This window comes from Amaranthus tricolor, chromosome 11 (assembly GCF_026212465.1).
Source record: "Amaranthus tricolor cultivar Red isolate AtriRed21 chromosome 11, ASM2621246v1, whole genome shotgun sequence".
NCBI classification, from domain to species: Eukaryota; Viridiplantae; Streptophyta; class Magnoliopsida; order Caryophyllales; family Amaranthaceae; genus Amaranthus; species Amaranthus tricolor.
Genome location: NC_080057.1, coordinates 6266715 through 6281156, shown reverse-complemented (window position 1 = coordinate 6281156; position 14442 = coordinate 6266715).

The following is a 14442-nucleotide window of genomic DNA, read 5'->3' as shown; positions in this document are numbered from 1 at the left end:
TGTAAAGCCTCAAAAGGATAGGAAAAATTAGATCAACATTAAAAAAAAAAATCAAAAACTAATCAAAAATAATAAACAAAATCAAAATCAGATCCAAACATAACCATTTACATGAGTATGAGACAACATAAAACTACAACAAAACAGATCAAAATGAATAAACAAAATAAACGAATTGCAAGCCTCAAAAGGATAGGAAAAATCCGATCAATATTAATAAATAAAAAATAAAAAACTAATCAAAAATAATAAACAAAATCAAAATCAGATCCAAAAAGAACCATTTACATGAGTATGACACAACTAAAAACTACAACAAAACAGATCAAAATCAATAAACAAAATTAACAAATGTAAAGCCTCAAAAGGATAGTAAAAATTAGTTCAATATTAATAAAAAAAAATCAAAAACTTATCAAAATTAATAAACAAAATCAAAATCAGATCCAAACGGAACCATTTACATGAGTATGACACAACATAAAACTACAACAAAACAGATCAAAATGAATAAACAAATTGCAAGCCTCAAGAGGATAGTAAAAATCAGATCAATATTAATAAAATAAAAAATCAAAAACTAATCAAAAATAATAAACAAAATCAAAATCAGATCTAAACAGAACCATTTACATAAGCATGACATAACATTAAACTACATCAAAACAGATCAAAATCATTAAACAAAATAAACAAATTGCAAGCCTCAAAAGGATAGGAAAAATCAGATCAACATTAATAAAAAAAAATCAAAAACTAATCAAAAATAATAAAGAAAATAAAAATCAGATCCAAACATAACCATTTACATGAGTATGACACAACATAAAACTACAACAAAACAGATCAAAATGAATAAACAAAATAAACGAATTGCAAGCCTCAAAAGGATAGGAAAAATGCGATCAATATTAATAAATAAAAAATCAAAAACTAATCAAAAATAAATCAAAATCAGATCCAAAAAGAACCATTTACATGAGTATGACACAACTTAAAACTACAACAAAACGGATCAAAATGAATAAACAAATTGCAAGCCTCAAGAGGATAGTAAAAATCAGATCCATATTAATAAAATAAAAAATCAAAAACTAATCAAAAATAATAAACAAAATCAAAATCAGATCTAAACAGAACCATTTACATAAGCATGACATAACATTAAACTACATCAAAACAGATCAAAATATTTAAACAAAATAAACAAATGTAAAACCTCAAAAGGATAGGAAAAATCAGATCAACATTAATAAAAAAAAAATCAAAAACTAATCAAAAATAATAAAGAAAATCAAAATTAGATCCAAACATAACCATTTACATGAGTATGACACAACATAAAACTACAACAAAACAGATCAAAATGAATAAACAAATTGCAAGCCTCAAGAGGATAGTAAAAATCAGATCAATATTAATAAAATAAAAAATCAAAAACTAATCAAAAATAATAAACAAAATCAAAATAAGATCTAAACAGAACCATTTACATAAGCATGACATAACATTAAACTACATCAAAACAGATCAAAATCAATAAACAAAATAAACAAATGTAAAGCCTCAAAAGGATAGGAAAAATTAGATCAACATTAAAAAAAAAATCAAAAACTAATCAAAAATAATAAAGAAAATCAAAATCAGATCTAAACATAACCATTTACATGAGTATGAGACAACATAAAACTACAACAAAACAGATCAAAATGAATAAACAAAATAAACGAATTGCAAGCCTCAAAAGGATAGGAAAAATCCGATCAATATTAATAAATAAAAAATAAAAAACTAATCAAAAATAATACACAAAATCAAAATCAGATCCAAAAAGAACCATTTACATGAGTATGACACAACTAAAAACTACAACAAAACAGATCAAAATCAATAAACAAAATTAACAAATGTAAAGCCTCAAAAGGATAGTAAAAATTAGTTCAATATTAATAAAAAAAAATCAAAAACTTATCAAAATTAATAAAAAAAATCAAAATCAGATCCAAACGGAACCATTTACATGAGTATGACACAACATAAAACTACAACAAAACAGATCAAAATGAATAAACAAATTGCAAGCCTCAAGAGGATAGTAAAAATCAGATCAATATTAATAAAATAAAAAATCAAAAACTAATCAAAAATAATAAACAAAATCAAAATCAGATCTAAACAGAACCATTTACATAAGCATCACATAACATTAAACTACATCAAAACAGATCAAAATCATTAAACAAAATAAACAAATTGCAAGCCTCAAAAGGATAGGAAAAATCAGATCAACATTAATAAAAAAAAATCAAAAACAAATCAAAAATAATAAAGAAAATAAAAATCAGATCCAAACGGAACCATTTACATGAGTATGACACAACATAAAACTACAACAAAACAGATCAAAATGAATAAACAAATTGCAAGCCTCAAGAGGATAGTAAAAATCAGATCAATATTAATAAAATAAAAAATCAAAAACTAATCAAAAATAATAAACAAAATCAAAATCAGATCTAAACAGAACCATTTACATAAGCATGACATAACATTAAACTACATCAAAAAAGATCAAAATCAATAAACAAAATAAACAAATGTAAAGCCTCAAAAGGATAGGAAAAATTAGATCAACATTAAAAAAAAAAAAATCAAAAACTAATCAAAAATAATAAACAAAATCAAAATCAGATCCAAACATTACCATTTACATGAGTATGAGACAACATAAAACTACAACAAAACAGATCAAAATGAATAAACAAAATAAACGAATTGCAAGCCTCAAAAGGATAGGAAAAATGCGATCAATATTAATAAATAAAAAATCAAAAACTAATCAAAAATAAATCAAAATCAGATCCAAAAAGAACCATTTACATGAGTATGACACAACTTAAAACTACAACAAAACGGATCAAAATGAATAAACAAATTGCAAGCCTCAAGAGGATAGTAAAAATCAGATCCATATTAATAAAATAAAAAATCAAAAACTAATCAAAAATAATAAACAAAATCAAAATCAGATCTAAACAGAACCATTTACATAAGCATGACATAACATTAAACTACATCAAAACAGATCAAAATATTTAAACAAAATAAACAAATGTAAAACCTCAAAAGGATAGGAAAAATCAGATCAACATTAATAAAAAAAAAATCAAAAACTAATCAAAAATAATAAAGAAAATCAAAATTAGATCCAAACATAACCATTTACATGAGTATGACACAACATAAAACTACAACAAAACAGATCAAAATGAATAAACAAATTGCAAGCCTCAAGAGGATAGTAAAAATCAGATCAATATTAATAAAATAAAAAATCAAAAACTAATCAAAAATAATAAACAAAATCAAAATAAGATCTAAACAGAACCATTTACATAAGCATGACATAACATTAAACTACATCAAAACAGATCAAAATCAATAAACAAAATAAACAAATGTAAAGCCTCAAAAGGATAGGAAAAATTAGATCAACATTAAAAAAAAAATCAAAAACTAATCAAAAATAATAAAGAAAATCAAAATCAGATCTAAACATAACCATTTACATGAGTATGAGACAACATAAAACTACAACAAAACAGATCAAAATGAATAAACAAAATAAACGAATTGCAAGCCTCAAAAGGATAGGAAAAATCCGATCAATATTAATAAATAAAAAATAAAAAACTAATCAAAAATAATACACAAAATCAAAATCAGATCCAAAAAGAACCATTTACATGAGTATGACACAACTAAAAACTACAACAAAACAGATCAAAATCAATAAACAAAATTAACAAATGTAAAGCCTCAAAAGGATAGTAAAAATTAGTTCAATATTAATAAAAAAAAATCAAAAACTTATCAAAATTAATAAAAAAAATCAAAATCAGATCCAAACGGAACCATTTACATGAGTATGACACAACATAAAACTACAACAAAACAGATCAAAATGAATAAACAAATTGCAAGCCTCAAGAGGATAGTAAAAATCAGATCAATATTAATAAAATAAAAAATCAAAAACTAATCAAAAATAATAAACAAAATCAAAATCAGATCTAAACAGAACCATTTACATAAGCATCACATAACATTAAACTACATCAAAACAGATCAAAATCATTAAACAAAATAAACAAATTGCAAGCCTCAAAAGGATAGGAAAAATCAGATCAACATTAATAAAAAAAAATAAAAAACAAATCAAAAATAATAAAGAAAATAAAAATCAGATCCAAACGGAACCATTTACATGAGTATGACACAACATAAAACTACAACAAAACAGATCAAAATGAATAAACAAATTGCAAGCCTCAAGAGGATAGTAAAAATCAGATCAATATTAATAAAATAAAAAATCAAAAACTAATCAAAAATAATAAACAAAATCAAAATCAGATCTAAACAGAACCATTTACATAAGCATGACATAACATTAAACTACATCAAAAAAGATCAAAATCAATAAACAAAATAAACAAATGTAAAGCCTCAAAAGGATAGGAAAAATTAGATCAACATTAAAAAAAAAAAATCAAAAACTAATCAAAAATAATAAACAAAATCAAAATCAGATCCAAACATTACCATTTACATGAGTATGAGACAACATAAAACTACAACAAAACAGATCAAAATGAATAAACAAAATAAACGAATTGCAAGCCTAAAAAGGATAGGAAAAATCCGATCAATATTAATAAATAAAAAATAAAAAACTAATCAAAAATAATAAACAAAATCAAAATCAGATCCAAAAAGAACCATTTACATGAGTATGACACAACTAAAAACTACAACAAAATAGATCAAAATCAATAAACAAAATTAACAAATGTAAAGCCTCAAAAGGATAGTAAAAATTAGTTCAATATTAATAAAAAAAAATCAAAAACTTATCAAAATTAATAAACAAAATCAAAATCAGATCCAAACGGAACCATTTACATGAGTATGACACAACATAAAACTACAACAAAACAGATCAAAATGAATAAACAAATTGCAAGCCTCAAGAGGATAGTAAAAATCAGATCAATATTAATAAAATAAAAAATCAAAAACTAATCAAAAATAATAAACAAAATCAAAATCAGATCTAAACAGAACCATTTACATAAGCATGACATAACATTAAACTACATCAAAACAGATCAAAATCATTAAACAAAATAAACAAATTGCAAGCCTCAAAAGGATAGGAAAAATCAGATCAACATTAATAAAAAAAAAATCAAAAACAAATCAAAAATAATAAAGAAAATAAAAATCAGATCCAAACGGAACCATTTACATGAGTATGACACAACATAAAACTACAACAAAACAGATCAAAATGAATAAACAAATTGCAAGCCTCAAGAGGATAGTAAAAATCAGATCAATATTAATAAAATAAAAAATCAAAAACTAATCAAAAATAATAAACAAAATCAAAATCAGATCTAAACAGAACCATTTACATAAGCATGACATAACATTAAACTACATCAAAACAGATCAAAATCATTAAACAAAATAAACAAATTGCAAGCCTCAAAAGGATAGGAAAAATCAGATCAACATTAATAAAAAAAAATCAAAAACTAATCAAAAATAATAAAGAAAATAAAAATCAGATCCAAACATAACCATTTACATGAGTATGACACAACATAAAACTACAACAAAACAGATCAAAATGAATAAACAAAATAAACAAATTGCAGGCCTCAAAAGGATAGGAAAAATCCGATCAATATTAATAAATAAAAAATCAAAAACTAATCAAAAATAAATCAAAATCAGATCCAAAAAGAACCATTTACATGAGTATGACACAACTTAAAACTACAACAAAACGGATCAAAATGAATAAACAAATTGCAAGCCTCAAGAGGATAGTAAAAATCAGATCCATATTAATAAAATAAAAAATCAAAAACTAATCAAAAATAATAAACAAAATCAAAATCAGATCTAAACAGAACCATTTACATAAGCATGACATAACATTAAACTACATCAAAACAGATCAAAATATTTAAACAAAATAAACAAATGTAAAGCCTCAAAAGGATAGGAAAAATCAGATCAACATTAATAAAAAAAAAATCAAAAACTAATCAAAAATAATAAAGAAAATCAAAATTAGATCCAAACATAACCATTTACATGAGTATGACACAACATAAAACTACAACAAAACAGATCAAAATGAATAAACAAATTGCAAGCCTCAAGAGGATAGTAAAAATCAGATAAATATTAATAAAATAAAAAATCAAAAACTAATCAAAAATAATAAACAAAATCAAAATCAGATCTAAACAGAACCATTTACATAAGCATGACATAACATTAAACTACATCAAAACAGATCAAAATCATTAAACAAAATAAACAAATTGCAAGCCTCAAAAGGATAGGAAAAATCAGATCAACATTAATAAAAAAAAATCAAAAACTAATCAAAAATAATAAAGAAAATAAAAATCAGATCCAAACATTACCATTTACATGAGTATGAGACAACATAAAACTACAACAAAACAGATCAAAATGAATAAACAAAATAAACGAATTGCAAGCCTCAAAAGGATAGGAAAAATCCGATCAATATTAATAAATAAAAAATCAAAAACTAATCAAAAATAATAAACAAAATCAAAATCAGATCTAAACAGAACCATTTACATAAGCATGACATAACATTAAACTACATCAAAACAGATCAAAATCATTAAACAAAATAAACAAATTGCAAGCCTCAAAAGGATAGGAAAAATCAGATCAACATTAATAAAAAAAAATCAAAAACTAATCAAAAATAATAAAGAAAATAAAAATCAGATCCAAACATAACCATTTACATGAGTATGACACAACATAAAACTACAACAAAACAGATCAAAATGAATAAACAAAATAAACGAATTGCAAGCCTCAAAAGGATAGGAAAAATCCGATCAATATTAATAAATAAAAAATCAAAAACTAATCAAAAATAAATCAAAATCAGATCCAAAAAGAACCATTTACATGAGTATGACACAACTTAAAACTACAACAAAACGGATCAAAATGAATAAACAAATTGCAAGCCTCAAGAGGATAGTAAAAATCAGATCCATATTAATAAAATAAAAAATCAAAAACTAATCAAAAATAATAAACAAAATCAAAATCAGATCTAAACAGAACCATTTACATAAGCATGACATAACATTAAACTACATCAAAACAGATCAAAATATTTAAACAAAATAAACAAATGTAAAGACTCAAAAGGATAGGAAAAATCAGATCAACATTAATAAAAAAAAAATCAAAAACTAATCAAAAATAATAAAGAAAATCAAAATTAGATCCAAACATAACCATTTACATGAGTATGACACAACATAAAACTACAACAAAACAGATCAAAATGAATAAACAAATTGCAAGCCTCAAGAGGATAGTAAAAATCAGATCAATATTAATAAAATAAAAAATCAAAAACTAATCAAAAATAATAAACAAAATCAAAATCAGATCTAAACAGAACCATTTACATAAGCATGACATAACATTAAACTACATCAAAACAGATCAAAATCAATAAACAAAATAAACAAATGTAAAGCCTCAAAAGGATAGGAAAAATTAGATCAACATTAAAAAAAAAAATCAAAAACTAATCAAAAATAATAAACAAAATCAAAATCAGATCCAAACATAACCATTTACATGAGTATGAGACAACATAAAACTACAACAAAACAGATCAAAATGAATAAACAAAATAAACGAATTGCAAGCCTCAAAAGGATAGGAAAAATCCGATCAATATTAATAAATAAAAAATAAAAAACTAATCAAAAATAATAAACAAAATCAAAATCAGATCCAAAAAGAACCATTTACATGAGTATGACACAACTAAAAACTACAACAAAACAGATCAAAATCAATAAACAAAATTAACAAATGTAAAGCCTCAAAAGGATAGTAAAAATTAGTTCAATATTAATAAAAAAAAATCAAAAACTTATCAAAATTAATAAACAAAATCAAAATCAGATCCAAACAGAACCATTTACATGAGTATGACACAACATAAAACTACAACAAAACAGATCAAAATGAATAAACAAATTGCAAGCCTCAAGAGGATAGTAAAAATCAGATCAATATTAATAAAATAAAAAATCAAAAACTAATCAAAAATAATAAACAAAATCAAAATCAGATCTAAACAGAACCATTTACATAAGCATGACATAACATTAAACTACATCAAAACAGATCAAAATCATTAAACAAAATAAACAAATTGCAAGCCTCAAAAGGATAGTAAAAATCAGATCAACATTAATAAAAAAAAATCAAAAACTAATCAAAAATAATAAAGAAAATAAAAATCAGATCCAAACATAACCATTTACATGAGTATGACACAACATAAAACTACAACAAAACAGATCAAAATGAATAAACAAAATAAACGAATTGCAAGCCTCAAAAGGATAGGAAAAATCCGATCAATATTAATAAATAAAAAATCAAAAACTAATCAAAAATAAATCAAAATCAGATCCAAAAAGAACCATTTACATGAGTATGACACAACTTAAAACTACAACAAAACGGATCAAAATGAATAAACAAATTGCAAGCCTCAAGAGGATAGTAAAAATCAGATCCATATTAATAAAATAAAAAATCAAAAACTAATCAAAAATAATAAACAAAATCAAAATCAGATCTAAACAGAACCATTTACATAAGCATGACATAACATTAAACTACATCAAAACAGATCAAAATATTTAAACAAAATAAACAAATGTAAAGCCTCAAAAGGATAGGAAAAATCAGATCAACATTAATAAAAAAAAAATCAAAAACTAATCAAAAATAATAAAGAAAATCAAAATTAGATCCAAACATAACCATTTACATGAGTATGACACAACATAAAACTACAACAAAACAGATCAAAATGAATAAACAAATTGCAAGCCTCAAGAGGATAGTAAAAATCAGATAAATATTAATAAAATAAAAAATCAAAAACTAATCAAAAATAATAAACAAAATCAAAATCAGATCTAAACAGAACCATTTACATAAGCATGACATAACATTAAACTACATCAAAACAGATCAAAATCATTAAACAAAATAAACAAATTGCAAGCCTCAAAAGGATAGGAAAAATCAGATCAACATTAATAAAAAAAAATCAAAAACTAATCAAAAATAATAAAGAAAATAAAAATCAGATCCAAACATTACCATTTACATGAGTATGAGACAACATAAAACTACAACAAAACAGATCAAAATGAATAAACAAAATAAACGAATTGCAAGCCTCAAAAGGATAGGAAAAATCCGATCAATATTAATAAATAAAAAATCAAAAACTAATCAAAAATAATAAACAAAATCAAAATCAGATCTAAACAGAACCATTTACATAAGCATGACATAACATTAAACTACATCAAAACAGATCAAAATCATTAAACAAAATAAACAAATTGCAAGCCTCAAAAGGATAGGAAAAATCAGATCAACATTAATAAAAAAAAATCAAAAACTAATCAAAAATAATAAAGAAAATAAAAATCAGATCCAAACATAACCATTTACATGAGTATGACACAACATAAAACTACAACAAAACAGATCAAAATGAATAAACAAAATAAACGAATTGCAAGCCTCAAAAGGATAGGAAAAATCCGATCAATATTAATAAATAAAAAATCAAAAACTAATCAAAAATAAATCAAAATCAGATCCAAAAAGAACCATTTACATGAGTATGACACAACTTAAAACTACAACAAAACGGATCAAAATGAATAAACAAATTGCAAGCCTCAAGAGGATAGTAAAAATCAGATCCATATTAATAAAATAAAAAATCAAAAACTAATCAAAAATAATAAACAAAATCAAAATCAGATCTAAACAGAACCATTTACATAAGCATGACATAACATTAAACTACATCAAAACAGATCAAAATATTTAAACAAAATAAACAAATGTAAAGCCTCAAAAGGATAGGAAAAATCAGATCAACATTAATAAAAAAAAAATCAAAAACTAATCAAAAATAATAAAGAAAATCAAAATTAGATCCAAACATAACCATTTACATGAGTATGACACAACATAAAACTACAACAAAACAGATCAAAATGAATAAACAAATTGCAAGCCTCAAGAGGATAGTAAAAATCAGATAAATATTAATAAAATAAAAAATCAAAAACTAATCAAAAATAATAAACAAAATCAAAATCAGATCTAAACAGAACCATTTACATAAGCATGACATAACATTAAACTACATCAAAACAGATCAAAATCATTAAACAAAATAAACAAATTGCAAGCCTCAAAAGGATAGGAAAAATCAGATCAACATTAATAAAAAAAAATCAAAAACTAATCAAAAATAATAAAGAAAATAAAAATCAGATCCAAACATTACCATTTACATGAGTATGAGACAACATAAAACTACAACAAAACAGATCAAAATGAATAAACAAAATAAACGAATTGCAAGCCTCAAAAGGATAGGAAAAATCCGATCAATATTAATAAATAAAAAATCAAAAACTAATCAAAAATAATAAACAAAATCAAAATCAGATCTAAACAGAACCATTTACATAAGCATGACATAACATTAAACTACATCAAAACAGATCAAAATCATTAAACAAAATAAACAAATTGCAAGCCTCAAAAGGATAGGAAAAATCAGATCAACATTAATAAAAAAAAATCAAAAACTAATCAAAAATAATAAAGAAAATAAAAATCAGATCCAAACATAACCATTTACATGAGTATGACACAACATAAAACTACAACAAAACAGATCAAAATGAATAAACAAAATAAACGAATTGCAAGCCTCAAAAGGATAGGAAAAATCCGATCAATATTAATAAATAAAAAATCAAAAACTAATCAAAAATAAATCAAAATCAGATCCAAAAAGAACCATTTACATGAGTATGACACAACTTAAAACTACAACAAAACGGATCAAAATGAATAAACAAATTGCAAGCCTCAAGAGGATAGTAAAAATCAGATCCATATTAATAAAATAAAAAATCAAAAACTAATCAAAAATAATAAACAAAATCAAAATCAGATCTAAACAGAACCATTTACATAAGCATGACATAACATTAAACTACATCAAAACAGATCAAAATATTTAAACAAAATAAACAAATGTAAAGACTCAAAAGGATAGGAAAAATCAGATCAACATTAATAAAAAAAAAATCAAAAACTAATCAAAAATAATAAAGAAAATCAAAATTAGATCCAAACATAACCATTTACATGAGTATGACACAACATAAAACTACAACAAAACAGATCAAAATGAATAAACAAATTGCAAGCCTCAAGAGGATAGTAAAAATCAGATCAATATTAATAAAATAAAAAATCAAAAACTAATCAAAAATAATAAACAAAATCAAAATCAGATCTAAACAGAACCATTTACATAAGCATGACATAACATTAAACTACATCAAAACAGATCAAAATCAATAAACAAAATAAACAAATGTAAAGCCTCAAAAGGATAGGAAAAATTAGATCAACATTAAAAAAAAAAATCAAAAACTAATCAAAAATAATAAACAAAATCAAAATCAGATCCAAACATAACCATTTACATGAGTATGAGACAACATAAAACTACAACAAAACAGATCAAAATGAATAAACAAAATAAACGAATTGCAAGCCTCAAAAGGATAGGAAAAATCCGATCAATATTAATAAATAAAAAATAAAAAACTAATCAAAAATAATAAACAAAATCAAAATCAGATCCAAAAAGAACCATTTACATGAGTATGACACAACTAAAAACTACAACAAAACAGATCAAAATCAATAAACAAAATTAACAAATGTAAAGCCTCAAAAGGATAGTAAAAATTAGTTCAATATTAATAAAAAAAAATCAAAAACTTATCAAAATTAATAAACAAAATCAAAATCAGATCCAAACAGAACCATTTACATGAGTATGACACAACATAAAACTACAACAAAACAGATCAAAATGAATAAACAAATTGCAAGCCTCAAGAGGATAGTAAAAATCAGATCAATATTAATAAAATAAAAAATCAAAAACTAATCAAAAATAATAAACAAAATCAAAATCAGATCTAAACAGAACCATTTACATAAGCATGACATAACATTAAACTACATCAAAACAGATCAAAATCATTAAACAAAATAAACAAATTGCAAGCCTCAAAAGGATAGTAAAAATCAGATCAACATTAATAAAAAAAAATCAAAAACTAATCAAAAATAATAAAGAAAATAAAAATCAGATCCAAACATAACCATTTACATGAGTATGACACAACATAAAACTACAACAAAACAGATCAAAATGAATAAACAAAATAAACGAATTGCAAGCCTCAAAAGGATAGGAAAAATCCGATCAATATTAATAAATAAAAAATCAAAAACTAATCAAAAATAAATCAAAATCAGATCCAAAAAGAACCATTTACATGAGTATGACACAACTTAAAACTACAACAAAACGGATCAAAATGAATAAACAAATTGCAAGCCTCAAGAGGATAGTAAAAATCAGATCCATATTAATAAAATAAAAAATCAAAAACTAATCAAAAATAATAAACAAAATCAAAATCAGATCTAAACAGAACCATTTACATAAGCATGACATAACATTAAACTACATCAAAACAGATCAAAATATTTAAACAAAATAAACAAATGTAAAGACTCAAAAGGATAGGAAAAATCAGATCAACATTAATAAAAAAAAAAATCAAAAACTAATCAAAAATAATAAAGAAAATCAAAATTAGATCCAAACATAACCATTTACATGAGTATGACACAACATAAAACTACAACAAAACAGATCAAAATGAATAAACAAATTGCAAGCCTCAAGAGGATAGTAAAAATCAGATCAATATTAATAAAATAAAAAATCAAAAACTAATCAAAAATAATAAACAAAATCAAAATCAGATCTAAACAGAACCATTTACATAAGCATGACATAACATTAAACTACATCAAAACAGATCAAAATCAATAAACAAAATAAACAAATGTAAAGCCTCAAAAGGATAGGAAAAATTAGATCAACATTAAAAAAAAAAATCAAAAACTAATCAAAAATAATAAACAAAATCAAAATCAGATCCAAACATAACCATTTACATGAGTATGAGACAACATAAAACTACAACAAAACAGATCAAAATGAATAAACAAATAAACGAATTGCAAGCCTCAAAAGGATAGGAAAAATCCGATCAATATTAATAAATAAAAAATAAAAAACTAATCAAAAATAATAAACAAAATCAAAATCAGATCCAAAAAGAACCATTTACATGAGTATGACACAACTAAAAACTACAACAAAATAGATCAAAATCAATAAACAAAATTAACAAATGTAAAGCCTCAAAAGGATAGTAAAAATTAGTTCAATATTAATAAAAAAAAATCAAAAACTTATCAAAATTAATAAACAAAATCAAAATCAGATCCAAACGGAACCATTTACATGAGTATGACACAACATAAAACTACAACAAAACAGATCAAAATGAATAAACAAATTGCAAGCCTCAAGAGGATAGTAAAAATCAGATCAATATTAATAAAATAAAAAATCAAAAACTAATCAAAAATAATAAACAAAATCAAAATCAGATCTAAACAGAACCATTTACATAAGCATGACATAACATTAAACTACATCAAAACAGATCAAAATCATTAAACAAAATAAACAAATTGCAAGCCTCAAAAGGATAGGAAAAATCAGATCAACATTAATAAAAAAAAATCAAAAACTAATCAAAAATAATAAAGAAAATAAAAATCAGATCCAAACATAACCATTTACATGAGTATGACACAACATAAAACTACAACAAAACAGATAAAAATGAATAAACAAAATAAACGAATTGCAAGCCTCAAAAGGATAGGAAAAATCCGATCAATATTAATAAATAAAAAATAAAAAACTAATCAAAAATAAATCAAAATCAGATCCAAAAAGAACCATTTACATGAGTATGACACAACTTAAAACTACAACAAAACAGATCAAAATCAATAAACAAAATTAACAAATGTAAAGCCTCAAAAGGATAGTAAAAATTAGTTCAATATTAATAAAAAAAAATCAAAAACTTATCAAAATTAATAAACAAAATCAAAATCAGATCCAAACGGAACCATTTACATGAGTATGACACAACATAAAACTACAACAAAACAGATCAAAATGAATAAACAAATTGCAAGCCTCAAGAGGATAGTAAAAATCAGATCAATATTAATAAAATAAAAAATCAAAAACTAATCAAAAATAAT